The sequence below is a fragment of the Haliotis rufescens genome, unplaced genomic scaffold, assembly GCF_023055435.1.
Source record: "Haliotis rufescens isolate VD_foot unplaced genomic scaffold, xgHalRufe1.0.p SCAF_1, whole genome shotgun sequence".
Taxonomy (NCBI): domain Eukaryota; kingdom Metazoa; phylum Mollusca; class Gastropoda; order Lepetellida; family Haliotidae; genus Haliotis; species Haliotis rufescens.
Window position 1 is genome coordinate 58,798,917 of NW_025963779.1, and position 18,977 is coordinate 58,817,893.

The following is an 18,977-nucleotide window of genomic DNA, read 5'->3' on the forward strand; positions in this document are numbered from 1 at the left end:
GTATAAATGTAAAAACAGTTCATACCCATGAAGATCTGGGTTAGAATAGGTCTTCAGCAACCAATGCTTGCCCTAAGAGGCGAATTTGCTGTCATACGAGGCAACTAATAGGATTGTGTTGTCAGGCTCACTTACTTGGTTGATGTATGTCATCGTATCCCAATTGCGTAGATCGATGCTCCTGATGTCAATCACTGGATTATCTGGTCCAGACTCAGTTATTTACAGACCGCCGTCATATAGCTGGAATATTGCTGAGTGTAGGTGTTCAACAAACAAACAAACATAAAAAAATGGTATACATGCTGTGAAAATCCACATAGTGGATTTCCGCAAAGTGTGCACTCAATTTTGACATTGAAACCTTCATAAACGCCAAAAGAATTTCAATTTGGAAATCACCTTGTTACTGTATGTTGAGAAAACAATACCTATACTTCCTTGCTACTTGTGAATTATAATCATCATGCAGTTCTTAAATATAAAATTATTATTAGTATCAAGTTACAATTAAATAGCTTCATATACTCACCGACAATGAAACGTGAATACCATACATGTTGGTTATTAAATGAAGAATTACCAACATTCAAGATATATTAGATTGGTTGGACCCACAAAGGAATACACTCATGAAGGCATCACATGTGACGTCACAGTTCCATCACTCAAGATGACCCATTTGTCTCATGCAGGATTTGTGTGTAAAGTTTTAAAATCACTTGGAACACATCATGATAAGAATAAAGACAGTCTGTGGTAACACTTGACTGATTGTTAGTTTTGTCATTAAGTACAGTCGTGCCTCGTTTATACGGACACTTGCGTCATTTCACAATTCGTCCGTATAAACGAATTTCCGTATAACTGAAACCAGCTTCTGACTGGAAGAGTTACTACCCTTCAATTATGCAACTCATGACAGGTGACAGAGCAAACAGATACATCCACTCAATCTTTATTCAAGACATACACGTTTCAAAAAATCTGTCATGGAAGTTTGAACTTTACTTTGCCACACAGGATCGTGATAAGTCATTTGAATTTTATACCACTGAGCCACTGAGCCACTGCTCTGGATAATCACCATCATCTAAAATTTTGTTAAATAACCTTACATATACAGGTAGCATAATGACTTGAGATGCCATATTTATCGAATGGGATTACATGTACAATAAACAAGCTCGTCTCAAACGTAACTCAGTGTCACTTGGTTAATTGACTTCTCACGAATCAAAGGATTACCACCAGCGGAAGGATTACCACCAGCTGAAGTGTATTGTCCGGGTAAGCGAGACAATTTTGTGTGCATTTCAGTGTTTTGTGTATGAAAATGACCATCCGGTTCCGGAAACTGAATTTCCCTATATACGGGTAAATTTATATAGTAATTATTTCGTTTTGAATGAAAATCGTCCGAGGCGAGGTTTCCGGATATCTGAAGTCCACACTAGTAGTACACACTAGAGACATCTCTTCTTAATGTACATACTCCTCTATATGTTTCTATGATTCATGTCTCTTTTGGCGGTGAGTATATTTGTAGTTTCTACCCTTAATTATCCACATATACTCTTTGATATGTTCATCAAAAACAATTCTTTTAGTCATGGATTCAGTTTCTTTTACAAAGCAATGTTAGAGCTAAAAACAATTTTCAATAAAATAGACATTGTCACAAGAAATCTGTGCTAAAAGCAGAGTCCATTGTACGATTCCGACTGTATCATAAGCAGGTGTTTATGAATAACTATCAAATAGTGATGACACCAGGTGTTCATGAAAAGGTGAGCATATCCTGCCCCACTTGTGGCATAATCAGTGTTAAACTGCGGCGAGTATTACAATACAGATCTTAATTATCGTGAAGTGATATAAGAGGTGTGATCTGATTGGTCAATAGGAGAGGCATAGCAGGGACATAACTCATAATCGCCACTGGTGTCGCAACGATCGAGCCCAGAAATTCCAGCCTAGTTCAGCAAGGGTGAAAACTGGACTATCATAGTCAGTTAACTCCCTTGCCTTGGGAAGATGGGTTCAGAGTGAATATATTTGTTATGGCACATTGCCCATCCACAGTGATGTTTTCCTCTTAAAACTCTCAATTATCATGTAAATAAATGTTTGGATCATTCCTGTAATAGTGTAATTAAAAGTTGCTTTTTGGAATTCAAATCTAATTTGAAACAATGTTGCTACAATGACCACATGGAAATGCCATTACACAGATCATTTTCCCTTTTGATTTCATATTGATGCCACTTTAATATCTTTTTGACAGAATTATTATCATATGTTGGTGCTTGTGTGTTCAAACTTTTATCTTAACCTAAAAGGTCACAATGTTTTCACCCTGGTAATTGCCTCACGCTTTACTACAATTCTTTCATAATGCCATAATTCTGCCATACTGCAACACTGTAATATTAAAGACCATTATGTCAGTATTGTCTTGATGTTGAGAAGGATTTTCTTCAAAATTGAAACTTAGTTGTCCTGTTCAATGATTTATTTAAATTCTGAAACATTTTTTAAATATGAGCTAAGAAGTGATTTTAGAATTCACATTCAATAATTTTTCGTATCCAGTCAATTGCTTAAATTTAGAGATGAGGCTTTCAACAAGCTTAAGTTTATCTACAGATAAGTATTTAAGATCCATCTTGTGCTTCAGATTGTCAGAAATAGATGATCCTACTGGTGTCTCAGATTGTAAGAAATAGGTGATCCTTCTTGTGTCTCAGATTGTCAGAAATAGTTAATCCTTCTTGTGTCTCAGATTGTCAGAAATAGTTAATCCTTCTTGTGTCTCACATTGTCAGAAATAGTTAATCCTTCTTGTGTCTCAGATTGTCAGAAACAGAGGATCCTTCTTGTGTCTCACTTTGTCTGCAATAGATGATCCTTCTTGTGTCTCACATTGTCTGCAATAGATGATCCTTCTTGTGTCTCACATTGTCTGCAATAGATGATCCTTCTTGTGTCTCACTTTGTCTGCAATAGATGATCCTTCTTGTGTCTCACATTGTCTGCAATAGATGATCCTTCTTGTGTCTCACAATGTCTGCAATACATGATGCTTCCAGTGTACACTATATACACCAGCAGGGGATCCTTCTTGTATCTAAGTTTGTCTACTATAGGTGACTGTATTTGTATAGTTGTTGTTTTGAATTGGAAATCCTGTTCACACCTCTGGTGGTCTCTCAAAGATGACCTTCTAGACCCAAGAGGATCCTTTAAGGACCCAGACTGACTCCAGTGTGTGCTCCGTCCTGTCCTTTTGTCATGTAGCAGACACACTTCTATGTCAAGTATGTATTTCATCAATTATTCTATCATTCTCTTTTCCTCAGACCAAATTCTCCCTTCTTTCACTGCTAAAGTTACAAGTTTATCAGCTATAGCTGACACTCTGTGGTGTGTACTGTACTAGGTGGACACGGATAACATACCTGAACAAAGTTAACAATGATATTCATAACCACATTGTTTGTATGGGAACCAGGTACACCATGTTATCCCATCTGCACTGTTCCTTGTGTTCTGGCCTCACGCCACTTTCCCCACCTACTGGGGCGGACCGATTGCAAGGTTCCAGTTCCCAAACAAGGCAGCGACATGTTTTATGTGAATGAAGATACCATGCTTCAAAGAGAATCAATGCTTCCTATTTCCACTCCAGTTGTGGGCGAAATAACAACAAACTGTTGTTAGATTACATTTCTGGAAACAAATTCTAAAGAAGGGCAGACAGACCACAAACTAAAATTTAGGTTAATGAGAATTTCTGTCAAAAGTGGAAGCTGATCCTGATTTGTGATATTAGTCTGATTTAGAAGATAGACGTGTTCAGATCTTAACTGGTGAGTATCAGCTGCATGCATTGTGAGTGAGTGATTGAGTGAGTGAGTGGGTGGGTGGGTGGGTCTGTGGGTGCTTGGGTGGGTTGTTGCATGAGTGAGTGAGTGAGTGAGTGAGTGAGTGAGTGAGTGAGTGAGTGAGTCTGGGGAACAATAGACCTCCAGTGCCCATGTTTGTCTCCCCATCTGTTTCTGGTAGAACAATATATCTCGAGTGAGTGAGTGAGTGAGTGAGTGAGTGAGTGAATGGTTTTACGCCGCTTTTAGCAATATTCCAGCAATATCATGGAGGTGGACACCAGAAATGGGCTTCACACATTGTATCAATGTGGGGAATCAAACCCAGGTCTTTGGTGTGACGAGTGAACACTTTAACCACCAGGCTACCCCACCGCCCCCAAGCATTTTAAGCCTTGTTTATATAAGCATTTTAGGTCATTTCTCTCAATTAACAAATGTTAAAGTGATTATTTATCTCATCAAGTTCAATCATCTTGTATTGTATTAATGTTTCTGATGAGTCTGATGGATAGCCTGGTGGTTAAAGCGTTTGCTCATCTGCCAAAGACCTGGTTTTGATTCTCCCATGGGTACAATGTGTATAGGTAATTTTTATCTCTGGATATGATACATCTGTACGTTACTAAATCATTACTAAAATATCTGAGAGCTTGGTAATTATAGGTCTCTCCATGCCCCTGTCCCTCCCTCCCTCCCTCACTCACCCATCCGTCAACCCACTCACTCACTCTGCATGTTCTTGAGAAAGTGACACATATATCACTGTTCTTGGTTATTCTCTTTATTGTTCAGTGATGGTACTGTCATATGTGATGAAGGTGTCTTTATATATTACAAAGCTATTTCTTTGCAATTTCATGTATAATATCTTCATAAGGTGTTATAATTGATTTTATTTGGTTTACAGAACTGACCCACAGAGACACTGAAATTTGAAAAAAAATAAGACTTTTGACAAACAAATCTTTTCCTGACCTTTTTACAATTTAGAGAAATGAAAAAAGCACAAAACGTTTTATCACTTTACCTTCAAAATCATATTTCGGTGATGATGTGATCTATGAGTTTGTTTTTCATTCAAAAGTAGCAGTACTAATCTTGAAATTCTTTTTTTCAAACACTCACACTGAACTTTAGGTCAAACATTTGTAAACCAACCCAAAAACATAAAAGGCCCACATATTCCTCTTACACAGTTTCATTTTAAGAATGAAACAGTAGCTACTATGAGGTACAGAGACAAAAGGGCACATAAAGGATCAGGTTTTATCTAATATTCCTCAGAGTTATACAACTTTCAATTTATTGAGTTTCTTTAATGAGAATGTTGAACAATTTTATTGAGTTAGGAAAACAATTCAAGATTACTTTCAATGTCAGGAAGAAAGTAGAAATTAAATCAATGTTGATAAAGACATTGATAATATAATGTTAAAATGCTTTTTGTCATAATTATCTGTGGGCCATATGGGAAATCTATTACTCATAGAGCAAGTTTTAATTTTATATTTTGTGAGATCCATCTGCTTGAAAATAAATATGCTTCTGTGTCAGTAATTTAAATGAATGGTGAACACTGTCATTGAATTTGTTCACAGATAGTTTTAAATACAAACTCTTAACATTAAAATATCTTGCTATATGGAAATGATTTTCTTCCATTGAATCATTGAATTGAAAATCATTTGTTTTTTGGCATTTACATAACAAGTATCATTTTCATTGAAGTAAGAGATATTTTTTGAGGATATATGTGATATGAATTCTACGATATATTTTTTTGCCAATTAATTCATGTTTGTTAAGGATAAATATCTTGCATTAAATAGCAATTGCATTCTTATAAGTGAGTTACAGTGGAAATATATATGCATGTATATCTTCAGCATCTCACCTTACTTTTATCGCAGTGAATCATGATTTGAAATTATGATAGCCATCTCCCAACAACATAAATTCTTTCAGAAATGATATAGCCAGTTCTCCTGATGATAACATCAATGATTATATCTTAAACATTAGGTTCTGAGACAGAATAAGTCTCCTGTACATTATGTCTATCTCCCCATCTGTTTCTAGAGTCACAGTAAATCTCCAGTACTGATTGTTTGTCTGCACAATAGATAACCAGTACCCATGTTTGTCTCCCCATCAGTTTCTGGGGAACAATAGATCTCCAGTACTGATCGTTTGTCTGCACAATAGATAACCAGTATCCATGTTTGTCTCCCCATCAGTTTCTGGAGTCACAGTAAATCTCCAGTACTGATTGTTTGTCTGCACAATAAATAACCAGTACCCCATGTTTGTCTCCCCATCTGTTTCTAGAGTCACAATAAATCTCCAGTACTGATTGTTTGTCTGCACAATAGATAACCCGTACCCATGTTTGTCTCCCCATCAGTTTCTGGAGTCACAATAGATCTCAAGTACTGATTGTTTGTCTGCACAATAGATAACCAGTACCCATGTTTGTCTCCCCATCAGTTTCTGGAGTCACAATAAATCTCCAGCACTGATTGTTTGTCTGCACAATAAATAACCAGTACCCATGTTTGTCTCCCCATCAGTTTCTGGAGTCACAATAGATCTCCAGTACTGATTGTTTGTCTGCACAATAGATAACCAGTACCCCATGTTTGTCTCCCCATCAGTTTCTGGGGAACAATAGATCTCCAGTACTGATTGTTTGTCTGCACAATAGATCACCAGTATCCATGTTTGTCTCCCCATCAGTTTCTGGGGAACAATAGATCTCCAGTACTGATTGTTTGTCTGCACAATAGATAACCAGTACCCCATGTTTGTCTCCCCATCAGTTTCTGGGGAACAATAGATCTCCAGTACTGATTGTTTGTCTGCACAATAGATAACCAGTACCCCATGTTTGTCTCCCCATCAGTTTCTGGGGAACAATAGATCTCCAGTACTGATCGTTTGTCTGCACAATAGATAACCAGTACCCCATGTTTGTCTCCCCATCAGTTTCTGGAGTCACAGTAAATCTCCAGTACTGATTGTTTGTCTGCACAATAGATAACCAGTACCCCATGTTTGTCTCCCCATCAGTTTCTGGGGAACAATAGATCTCCAGTACTGATTGTTTGTCTGCACAATAGATAACCCGTACCCATGTTTGTCTCCCCATCAGTTTCTGGAGTCACAATAAATCTCCAGTACTGATTGTTTGTCTGCACAATAGATAACCAGTACCCCATGTTTGTCTCCCCATCAGGTTCTGGAGTCACAATAGATCTCCAGTACTGATTGTTTGTCTGCACAATAAATAACCAGTACCCCATGTTTGTCTCCCCATCAGTTTCTGGAGTCACAATAGATCTCTAGTACTGATTGTTTGTCTACACAATAGATAACCAGTACCCATGTTTGTCTCCCCATCAGTTTCTGGAGTCACAAAAGATCTCCAGTACTGATTGTTTGTCTGCACAATAGATAACCAGTACCCATGTTTGTCTCCCCATAAGTTTCTGGGGAACAATAGATCTCCAGTACTGATTGTTTGTCTGCACAATAGATCACCAGTACCCCATGTTTGTCTCCCCATCAGTTTCTGGAGTCACAGTAAATCTCCAGTACTGATTGTTTGTCTGCACAATAGATAACCAGTACCCATGTTTGTCTCCCCATCAGTTTCTGGAGTCACAATAAATCTCCAGCACTGATTGTTTGTCTGCACAATAAATAACCAGTACCCCATGTTTGTCTCCCCATCAGTTTCTGGGGAACAATAGATCTCCAGTACTGATTGTTTGTCTGCACAATAGATAACCAGAACCCCATGTTTGTCTCCCCATCAGTTTCTGGGGAACAATTGATCTCCAGTGCTGATTGTTTATCTTTCCATTAGTTTCTAGGAAACAATAGATCTCCAGTACCCCATGTTTGTCTCCCCATCTGTTTGTGGGGAACAATAGATCTCCAGTACTGATTGTTTATCTTCCCATCTGTTTCTAGGGAACAATAGATCTCCAGTACCCCATGTTTGTCTCCCCATCTGTGTCTGGGGAACAATAGATCTCCAGTACTGATTGTTTATCATCCCATCCATTTCTGGGGAACAGTAGATCTCCAGTGTCCCATGTTTGTCTCCTCATCTGTTTCTGGGGTCCAATATATCTCCAGTATACGTACCTAATGCTTGTCTCCCGATAATTCATACAATAATGGTAAGTTATTTCTAAAAGTGAAGTATTGATTCTTAATTACAAGTATAAATGCTATGTGAATATTTCATGAAGGAAACATAAAATAAAACTGTTAATTAAATTGTTGCTGAAGGTTGAACTAAGAACAACTTACACCAGAACAATTATTTGAATTGTTTCTGAAGGTTGAAAGAAGAAGAACTGGTAACAACAGAACAATTAATTAAATTGTTTCTGAAGGTTGAAATAAGAACAACAGAACCATGAATTGAATTGTTTCTGAAGAATGAAATAAGAATAACTAGTAACCACAGGAACCATTGTTTTGTGGCTGAGGCGATGTAATGTTTCCACTCACGCACCTCAGGAAGAATAACAGAATTACAGAACATGATTTCATTCGTTGAAGCTGCTAAGGTTGAGACACCTATTCTTATAAACAAGTTATCACCTTGCAATCAAGGATATACGGCACTTCCGTGGTACCATTTACCCGAGATAAACACCAAATATTCAATTGAGGAACATGTAAGCCAACAATTTGATGATGTAGTCGACATCAATTAACTACAGAAGCATGTCCTGCCTTCTCCATGGACAGTCTATAGTCTGCCTCCATCAATAAACGCCCCATCCCGCCATGTATAATTGTCCTATAAAAAGGAGTACAATCACTTCCTGCCACCCTATAAAACACTTAGCTTGTATGCTTATGTGGTGGTAGTGTTGGGGACAACACTTATTGTGCCATGTTGTAATTCTCCATACACAACTTTTACATCCCGTGCACTGAGTGCTCAATAATCCAATAACGTCGATCAGAGTGGCTTTTTGAATAAAAGGACAATCAATTCCATCTATTGAACCGCTAGCTCACAGCAAGCTTTTTATGTCCATGTCTTTGCACAGTTCTCTGGAGCCCTGACATGGTCAACTAGAGTAAGGCTTCCATCAATAAGAATAGGCTTCTAATGCTGTGGTGTATGTTCAGACTGTGTGAACAAGAACACTTATACACGTCAACAAGCCATAGAACATCTCTTGTATTACATTAGTGAAAGAATCATTTGCATGCATCCTTTCCAAAATATTTTTTTTCATGTTTTGACATTCTCTTCTCTATTTGATGTATTATAATGATGTTGAATTTTATGTTTATTTCATGTACTCAAACATACTTTTGCTTGCGGAATCATTTATTCAAGACAGTGTCAATATAATATGGGGATAACGAAGTCAGTATGTTTTAACATCTTGTTTAATTGTTTTAAAAAAAATAAAGATAGTTTGATTATATTACAATAGCTTGTATACATTGCAGCCATCAAATTCACTTTGTCTATATAAGTTGCACAAAGTAGTATAGATTAAGTCTTAAAAAATCCACTACCCAAAATTTAAGAATGCAACAAAGAAAAGTTATTATTAAACTGAACAAAAAAAGTTAGGGATCATGAATATTTTTTGGGATATTTTTTGTGTTTTGGAGAGTCAGCTCACAATTTAATAAAAATATCCCAAAAAATATTCATGCTCCCTAACTATTTTTTTCAGTGTATATTGAAAACAAGTAATTCCATAAGAGTATTTTTTTTATTGATTTATTGATGCTAATATGCTGATATCACTTGCAAAAAAAGATTAATTACTGAATATGGATTACCCATACAAAGAAATATATTGTTTGGCCATAATAAATTAATTAGTAGATTTTCATCCCTTCTTGCTTCACTAGGGATTTTGTCCCCACTTTCCCACAGATAAAGAATATCAATGTGTGTGTTCCCTGCTGTTTTTATTTTCTGAAATACAACAAGTATGGCGTCCTTCCAAGCTTTCAGGGGGCACGGGTGGCCCAGTCGTCTAAGGCGCCGCAATTCGCTGTGCAGAGTTGCGTCACTTGGGCACGCCAGAAACCTATGATTGTGGGTTCGAATCCCGGTTCGCCCCAATTATGTTTCTAGGTTTGTCAGCACCATACCCGTGCTCGTGGGTTTCACCGAAGTGGTAAACGTCTTAGACCTGCATCACTTCGGGCTTTCCTCCCACATGAAGCTGACACGCCGTGATATAACTGGAATAATGTTAAAAGCAGCGTTAAACCCAACCCAACCCAACAAACACTTACATTTTTTATGAATTTGTGTCAGTGGTGGGTGCTACCATTAGAGCAGGACATTCTTACCCATTAAGCTAACACCTGGTGTCATCACTGATCCATTCATATAATTTTCATTACTATTTTTACACCCAGTGGAATCTGTTTCAGCAGATAATCAGGACTGATTATTCCCTGGCATTAATGCGAACAAATCCATTATAATTTACACAGATGCCTTTGTTAAAAATGTTTACATAAAAAGTCTTTTTCATTTATAAATAAATTGAATTAAATCTTACATTCATTAATTGTAGCCTTAATTGAAAACATATGAAAAAAATGCCTTATTACATAAATCTACTTGTTTTTTGGTGTGCATTATTTTGACTGATCCAATTCAACTGATATGATATATGAACAAAATTAAATGTTATCAAAGTTACAGGTGCTGTTGCCAGCATATATTTCAACTTCATTCACTAATGTCTGTCTAGACTACATTTGAGGTGGGAACAGCTATTTTACACCTGATACTTTCCAATACCAGAACTGGAAGTATTAGCATTACTTCAACAACACCTGTATCAGTACTAGTGTATGTATTGCATGCTATAAAGTTTCTTATTTCTTAATTAAGCCATTGGATCAAACGTTATTTCAATAGATATTACAGTTGAAAATAACAACATGTTGACCTGATCAGAGTTAATTAAGGGACCAGCTGTCTTCACCAGGATTGGAAGAAGTTTGCCTGATGACGTTCTGCCAGATGCCTTCAAGAATGGTATGACAATGTTCTGCCTTGCTTTCTGGATGTAACATCAAAGGGTTATAAGTATGTGTATTGACATTTAACATTTCTTAAGCTTAGACATTTTGCCAGTCCCCTATTCAATTTAATGTTAATGTACCATTTGAACCAATTTTACTAAAATATTGTTTATGTGAGAAAAGGACATGGAATCTGCATAATTTAAGAAATTATCACAACCTTTAGAAATTGCCATATAACATACAATACCTATATGATTTTTACTTCCAACAACACTAATTGTATATTTAAAGATAGACTGTGTGAACTGATGTTTCAGAAAGTGCTTTTTTAATAGCCGAACATGAGCAAGTCTTTGAAACAAACTAATGTTCTTTCTTTTCGGAAATGTAGATAAAGGCACTACAAACATGTGGTAGAAAATTCATCTTGCTTGAAGTCAGATTGTCTCCAAGTCGGAAATAGTGGCCTTTTAGATATTTATTGCATAGTTAATGTACTTCATGCCAGAATCCCAAACTAGGAAAGAAAAAGTGATAGTTTGAACAAATCTGATAATTTTCATACCAACATGTCAATGTTTTCCATTTCTCATGCTTCAATATTTGACATTTCGGGTCAGCCAAATGGGGCCCTTACCCTACCTCTTCTATTGTAAAACAAGTACCGGATTCGACGTAATAAGCGCCCCAGTCTAATAAGTGCCGACGATGATATTTGCTAATATATTGGCTAGTGAACAATCCCAATTGGCACCCCTTCCGATTGATCGATGTACACAAGACTTATTTATTTGTGTATGAAACGCACTTGGGTGTTATATGCACCCTCAATTATGGGGAATTATATTCTAGACAAATATATCTGTCATATATAAACATTTCAGGCTGTCAGCATTAACCACAAAATTTACAATCTTTCAACTCTCTTTTTTTTCCCACCAAAATAATATTCTACTAAGAGACCCCTACTTCTAATTTTGAGTGTCCCCTGGGCACTTATTACGTCAAATACAGTAATTAAATTCCCCTTCCTTCACAGTTAGTGCTATCAATGTGTATAAAAGTGTTTGGGAAAGTACACAGAAGGGTTAGGGTCGGGGGAGTCTTACCCTCAGGCAATTCTTCTACTGCCATTCCCTTGTACTCAGATGCAGATTAAGTACTGTGTGGCAAGTAGAGGTCATAGTTTGTAAGTAGCTAATACTGACTACAAACCAATATTGCTGCTTCAAGGTCCCAGGGATGATAGGTCTGCTGGTGTAAAACCTTAACCATGGCGATTGGTTGGCCACAATGTTGTTGTTGTTTGTTGTTAAATGCCAACTATGTGACTGCGGTCTGTAAATAATCAAGTCTGGATCAGACAATCCAGTGATTGGCATCATGCACAACAATTCTTCATGCAATTGGGATGTGATCACAGGACCTCGTTATTGGTCAGTAAATAAATATATATACCCCCTATATATAATTCTAAACTTATATATCAGGGGTATATATTTGTATTTACTGACCAATAATGAGGTCCTGTGGATGTGATCACAATCAATCAATCAAGTCACTGAGATCCGGGCTAGCATAGGTCTTCAGCAACCCATGCTTGCCGTAAAAGGCCACTATGCTTGTCGTAGGAGGTGACTAACAGAATCAGGTGGTCAGACTCGCTGACTTGGTTGATGCATGTCATTGTATGCGAATTGCATGGATCGATGCTCATGATGTCGATCACTGGATTGTCTGGTCCAGACTCGATTATTTACAGACTGCCATCATATAGCTGGAATATTGCTGAGTGTGGTGTTTAACAACAAACAAACAAACAAACAAACAAACAAACACTAAGCCCGACCACCTGATCCATTTGGTTGGAATCCCCATGGGGCTAGTGCATTCAGAGAACAACATTGAATTACAGATTATTATAATGTAAAGCATGGAACAATTGACTTGAATGAGTCCATCCGTGTAAAGAAATACATGTACCTTTATTAATTTTGTCAGTGCGAATGATACTGGAAATTGTTTACCTCATACTCCTTTATATGATGAAGAATCTGGATTTCAAAACCATTGCAACAGATTCTGACAAAGGGACACAATTCCACATAGCAATACCTTAGACAACTAGGCCACCCAAGCCCCTCTAGCTCTGTGTGGTATTGATGTTTAAGCTTCTCTAGCTCTCCAAGATATTACAGAGGCATAAGATGAGACATGCCAATACAGAAGCAGTCCTCACCTCAGGACAATTACTGATAGTCAATCTAGTTTTATTTAAAAACTCTACAATAGAGTGTTTATTTTTTATTTTTGTTCGTTTTCTATATTGATTCATTTCAGAAAGATACTGTTACTTATCCCAAACCACCTACTGAGCTTAAATGGATGCTGTAAATGGCGTGTCAGCACAGTTTAGGATGCCTGTGACAAGTTGAACACGGCATGGTCCTTCCCGATAAGGGGACACTAATCCATGCATATGATCACTCAACCAATAGAATTAGTCTGATCTCGTACCACGCACATTTGAATCATACTATCACGCTACACTGATCTCTTGCTGCCAGACCCAGGGGGTATTTTTGGTTAAATGAGTTCTGGAAAAACTAGCAGGATTAGGCGTGGTTTTCCTTTGATGGAGATGACTGGAGGCTCGATGGGGAGGCGTCATGGTGTGGAGGATTAACACTATGTGGAATAAAGATGTCACTATGAAGAGGGGAGTTCAAGGCTTTCTCATATTCTATCAACAATTCCTTTCAGGTCACAGCTATCTGCTAATTTAGGGATGATGATGGATATGATAACTGCTCCTATTCATAGCTTTAGCTAATTAATTTCTCAGTTGATGTGACAAATTCTGATGTGGTCAAGGATTTGTATTTAAGTCTTCTTCCTGAATAGGATTCTTCAGGTTTTCCTTCTCTCCCTTTGGTGTTGGGAATGTTTCCAGCTTCTTATTGTTTCAATTTCTTCAATATTCAGCCCTGCGGAAGTAATGTTATCTCTCTTTACATGTTGTGGTATCAGTCAATTTTTATATCATCATCCATCCATCCATCCATCCATCCATCCTTCCTTCCTTCCTTCCTTCCTTCCTTCCTTCCTTCCTTCCTTCCTTTCTTTCTTTCATTCATTCATTCATTCATTCATTCATTCATTCATTCATTCATTCATTCATTCATTCATTCTTCATTCATTCATTCATTCATTCATTCATTCATTCATCTTTTCTAGTTTCTCTTTTTCATGCACCTTCCCAATATCAACATCGTTTCTCTCCATCACCAAGCCTCCAGAGACACAGATGTCCCAGTGAGCAAATGTTCTCCTGAGGCTCATCTCTACCTGTGTTTACCTCTCACATTGATCTGTCATGATATGATACTGTCTTCATCAGTTAAAACCCAATCTGACTCATCTCATCTTCCCATCATCCGGACCTCCATACAGAAAGACCAACACTGTCAGCACCTATAGGAGTGACTGAGTGAATGGTGTTTTAATGCCAATGTCATATTCCTGCTTTATTACGACCGCCTGTAAATAATAAGATCTGGGCCAGACAAGTCAGGGGTAAATCACACCATCAGGGTACAATGACAATCAACAAATTCCGACATTGTGTCCATCTGATCCTCATGTTAGTCATCCATATTGGATCGGGCAGTCAGGCTTGGGGACTTGGTGGGTTGCATGTCATTGTATCCAAATTGCATTCATCCATGCTCATGATGTCAATCACTGTATTGTCTGTTCCAGACTCAATAATTTACAGATTGCCATTTCTGTTGACCACAGCAACAAACAAACAACAACAACATAAGGACATCATACGTGATTTAAGCTATTCTGCCTTAGGATCACCCACCAAAACTTGTTTACACCAACTGTAGTTAAGGTGAAATTGAGTTTAACATTGCGTTCAAAATTGTTACACTTACATAGTGACTCGGCCATTGACCATGCCATTTTTATCTCCTGAATGCCAACACCAGTCAGGGTAACATCAAGCACCATCATTTAAAATCTACTATGATGCAGCCAGGGATCGAACCACAGACCTTTCTCTCTCCGGGCTGATGCTCTATTCATTGGACCAATGAGGCTACAACTAACTGAAGCAGACATGATGTCAAACTAATGAGTCAAGTAACGAGAAGTACTCAGTCAGTAATAACTCTGTTCCCTTCACACAAGTATTACAGGGAATGATTTCCATCAATTTATGATTCTACCATTACATCAGGAGATTTCAGGCTTACTCAAGTGTAAAAATAATTCTCACCCTGTATTCCTACAAGGATTTGATTAAAATTATTTTTAACACTTATTATTTTCCAGGACATTAAATCCTTCTGTAATCAATGAAACTAGAAGTTTTGTTTAGTAGGGCATGTGTGGATCCAAAGCAGGGATGCAGGGCTGAGCACCCACCTCTTTGAAGCATACTATTGCTATTAAAATGCATAATTCAATAATTTAGTGACTGTTTTATGAAAAATAGAAAATTGGCTAATATTTTGGGCTTACAAACATAAATTATTTCCAAAATTATCTGCATCACATACTCCAAACAGCTGTTTATCACCTGTAGGGCAACTCTCTTTTGATGAACTTGTTATTACTCCTAACATGTTGTACATACTTGTACATTCTTGTACTCTGTTGTACGTTGTTATTTTACTGTGTATAGCAAAACAACCTGTCCCTCTCTGGTCTCAAGGTGAAGGACAATAGAAGGCTTTCTTATCATGTTCACATTCAAGTGTAACAAAGTCTTTTGACATGAAAGATCAACTTTCAGTTTGGCCACCAAGACTAACACATGGCCATTTATCATGAGCCCCAAACACTGATAGTGTTTAACCCATGTACAACAACACCAGAATCGGATAATGCCTACTTTTCTACAAAAGTCTTTGATCATGTCAAATATTCCCAGCAATAATGATTGTATTTGAGCACAATAATGGAATTTGCTGTGTCCACCTCCACAATGATGGAGCAAGAAAGGAGAGTGGATCAAGGTGTTGCCAGGTTCTCACACCCCTCACAGAATAGAAAAACAAACTTCATCATTTCATTGTTATTTTAGACAAAGTCAAGGTAAACAGTACAAAGTTCAAGGGATCAGAAAATTGGAATTTTATCCCTTGTGAAATATCATTATCAAGAAATAATCAGTGCATTCTACAGATAATAATGACCTGCAAAGAATTGACATTAAGCATTATGGAAATCATAACATAATCTCAAGCTTTGTATGTAGCTGGGTGTGTGCTATTGTGTCCTAGCTGTTGAAGGTGAAACCAATGTACTTGCATGCACTGTTCTAAAGAGAGGAAAATAGGCTTGGTCAAATTGGCAGGTTTAATATAAGTCTTTTAAACCAACACTCCTTGTCTGCTTGCTCAAATGTTTCCTAGCAGTTGACAATTGAAGTAAAATCAAGGACCGGATCTCAGCTTCACAGAGTTTATTTGTTACATTGTCAGTAGATTGGATGCAGTCCTGGTTTCTGATATGAATTTAACAAACTTTTTGAGACCCGTGAAGATTCCGGGGTAGAATAGGTCTTCAGCAACCCATGCTTGCCGAAAAAGGTGACTATGCTTGTCGTAACGGGATCGGGGGGTCAGGCTCGCTGACTTGGTTGATGCATGTCATCGATCCCAATTGCGTGGATCGATGCTCATGAAATTAATCACTGGATTGTCTGGTTCAGACTTGATTATTTACAGACTGCTATCATATAGTTGGAATATTGCTGAGTGCGGCTTTAAACAACAAACCAACCAACCAACAAACTGTTTGAATAATCCAAGAAACAATGTTCCCTCTTTTCTTGTGTTCCGAATGCAAACATCTCTGGAAGTATATCTGTTGTATAATTATTTTTAACAATTTTCAAAATTTTATAATTTTGTTGCATTTTTATTGTTTGCAAGGTGATTACAGACATTTTTGGCATATCATTATGATAGAATGGACACTCCTTCAGAATAAATTGTCAAGACCTTAACTCGAAGAGGGACCTGACTGTGTAAGAGTGAATATTATCCTTCCCTTTTTTTTATCCCGATGGTCAGGATGATTCTCCCTAGTGAATTTGAATCCATACCAGTGTGGCACTTAGGTAGGATACTATACTCTAGAGTAAAACTCCCCCCGAGATAATATTTAGTTAGGATATAATCCTTGCTTACAACTGCACAGTCCTCCTGAAGGAGGCAATCCTTTCAGTCAACATGCAAAGTGTGCAAATAATTCTTGACAGTCATGAATGTAGTCATTCCAGACAAATGATGTTTCTCATGGTTGGAGCAAAATTGATACAATATGCTACTCGTTACTTTCCTCAGCATGGCACAGACAACACAAATAATGTTCATTTGCTCTGGAAATGCATAATTCCTTGTGACTGGGTTTAGAACTTTCATCCTTGCCATAATACATAACAGGGTGTGAGTCTATGCTTTTATGTCTCTTTTTGGATTATTCAAGCAAGATGAGACATATTGTCATAACGCTTGATGTTTTCATTCCCCCCCGAAAGGCTGAGTTAGTGAGTATGTTTTTTCGCCAAAAAAATACCATTCCGGCAATTACAGTGTTGGGAAACAATGAAAGCATGCATGGCCTTTATGCAAATACCAATGTAGGGATTTGAAACTTATGCCTAACCCTCTTGGCAACACCACAAAAAATGTAAACACATGCAGTCTGTGCCATAAAACATCAGTCTACTTGCCCAAGTTTTAACATGACATCATTTCCAGTATATTTTAGTGTTCATATATGGATTTTATTACCTTATCTCACTAGATCAAAAGACAGTTGACAAAACCAGGAGCTGACTGATGGCTAAAGTCAGCAATGGAAAAATTCGATCGAAATTTGGTAAGAATTTGGATGATGGCCTACTGTTGATGTGTAAGAGTGAATATTATCCTACCCCAATTTTTATCCCGGGGATGAAATTCTCGAATGTCAGGATGATTCTCCCTGGTGAATTTGAACCCATACCATGTTTAATACTAACCTGTACTATACTCTGAAGTAAAACGTCTCCCGGGATAATATTTAGGTAGGATACAATCCTTGCTTACAGATGCAGTTAAAAGATCTGTTCCTATGCATGTTAAGGGTGTAACTGATCTCCAAGGAAATTTAGAATATTAATATTACTTCACCTTATAATGACAATTTTAAAAGATCTTAATGTCAATGAAAAGATGCAGTATGTATGATATGGGCACATTTTGGCCCACTAGAAATGTCTGTTTTCAAAGTCATGGAAAGTATTGAACATATTCATTCGTTTGACAACTTGCCTTTAGTATTTTGATCATGTCTTCCTCTCCTGAGAAAGACTTGTTCACGTACAAATAATAGGTAAATGGTTTCTCAAAACTGCAAAATCAGCATTTTTGACACTCGTTAGCTTTCCTTTGCAATTGATGGAAACAGAAATCCAAAAATGCAAGTGTTGAAATGAATGAAGTCTTATTCATATGAACGTTACCCGTGAAGATCCGGGGTAGAATAGGTCTTCAGCAACCCATGCTTGCTGTAAAAGGCGACTTTACTTGCCGTAAGAGTGGTGATCAGGCTTGCTGACCTGGTTGATGCATGTTATCATATCCCAATTGCGTGGATCGATGCTCATGATGTCAATCACTGGATTGTCTGGTCCAGACACGATTATATTTACAGACCGCCATAATATAGCTGGAATATTGCTGAGTGTGGCGTTAAACAACAAACAAACAAACAATCACATGAACGTATCTGATAACTATCATAGCAATTTCTACACTTTGGCTCCTTTGTAAAATAATGGAGATCATATTAGCAGAAAGGGACTTATCATATATATATAATTAAATTTTCGTTGTGTTCATTGAAATTCCTGTATTCTGATTAGCTGAATTGGTCACGTGTTATTGCATTCATTTCCCAATGAATGTAAAAATTAAGCCAAGCCCACCGAGGCGCACTACTTTTATTACTTCGGAATGTCGGTTAATCCCAATATTACAG